This window comes from Helobdella robusta (genome assembly GCF_000326865.2).
Source record: "Helobdella robusta unplaced genomic scaffold HELROscaffold_4, whole genome shotgun sequence".
NCBI classification, from domain to species: domain Eukaryota; kingdom Metazoa; phylum Annelida; class Clitellata; order Rhynchobdellida; family Glossiphoniidae; genus Helobdella; species Helobdella robusta.
The window spans coordinates 4,119,335-4,120,981 of record NW_008704902.1 but is presented as its reverse complement, the minus strand read 5'-3'; positions in this window follow the sequence as shown (position 1 = coordinate 4,120,981).

Here is a 1,647-nt window from a genome sequence, read left to right as displayed (position 1 = left end):
GGTTCACTAATAGATTATGCTTTAGCCAAGGAAAGCTTATGTTTAGAAGCTGAATTAAACGCCACTACGATATCAAGAATAAATATGATCGTCATCGGCTTACCACTAGAAATTCAGAACCAACTTGACCGTGAAGAAATCACAACGATTGAAAAATTGTACAGAGAATTGCGAAGACTCGAGGAAAGCGTTCACATAAAACAAAGATTCCGAAACAATTCTTCAGACAAAGAAAATACAATCAAAACAAATGCGTATATACAAAAGAACAATTCAGATACTAAAATTAAGTCAGAAAACCAAAAAGCAAGATATGGAATTCATTCTTTGAATAATGAAACTATAAATAAGTCAAATTTTGCTACATCAGAAAAAAATATTTATCCAAAAATAAAGTCAAATTTTAATACATCAGAAAAAAATATTGATCCAAGAATTAAGAAACCATGTTTTATATGTGAAGAACTAGGTTGGAAAAATCGATATCATCCAACTAACGAATTTTCATTAAAATTAACTTCAGAAATCTCATTTAGTTCAACTTCATCAATTTCTTGTAGTAGACTGAAGTAGACTGTGGAAGAAAAAAAAAAACAATCTAATCTTTTTCATATTAACAAATTGTCACTTTATATTCCTCAAAAAGTAACGTGAAGGGGGGAGATGTAAATGTAACCACATTTATGTATTTATTTCATATCTATGATATTCAATATCTTTGTTATATGTTTGATCTTTGTTTGGGTTTCGATAAATGTGCTTCGATAAATGTGCTGCGATAAATGTGCTGCACCACGTGATTGACATATTTTATAATTTATTTGATTTATGAGTTTCGTATGAATAAGCCTGTAATTGATTACTGTTTTACAGGTATGTTTTCTTTAATTTATATCTCTGTATTATTTTATATTATTTGATTATATGACATTTAATTTGTTTGAATAAACTGTTTTACAGATTAATAAATCAGGTTTTATTTAGAAACAATCTTACATGTATTATATATTTATGTACTAAATCTAATATTTATATAGTTTTTTTAATTCTCTAAATAAGAGCCTTTCAAAGGCAGAGAAAGTAACAACATGCAAGGTAGGAAACATGAAAGATAAGAATTATGATTACAAAAAATGTTAGATGCATTAAGTTGAGGTGATGGGAATTAAACAAAATAGTTATCAATATCACATCGGGTAACCTTTAAGAATCGTTGACTTTTGGTAGGTCGGCAACGGAAAAATTAGAGAAAATTTGCAAAATTGAGCTGAAAAAGTAAGCGCGTAACTTATCATTCTCAACCCTATTCTATCTGGGTGGTTTAATTTTTTTAATATAAAAACAGCCAAATATGTCTAACGTGAAAGCTTTTCCGTGTGATTGTTTGACTATAAATCACTATAAATCACTTTATCGACAAAACGTAATTCCCGCAGACTAAAATGCGTTAAAGTGTTGAAGCAATCAATTTTTTTAAACAAATAAATTTTAACTTTTTTTATCTGATTTAATGAAAATAGTCATTTTCGTATTTCTACATCAGCTGTGCTTACTTAGATAATCATTATTGAGTAATAAGTTTCAGAAAATATGCACCTAAATAAAAACTAAACTGATCAAGTTCACGCGAACGAATGAAGAACGCAG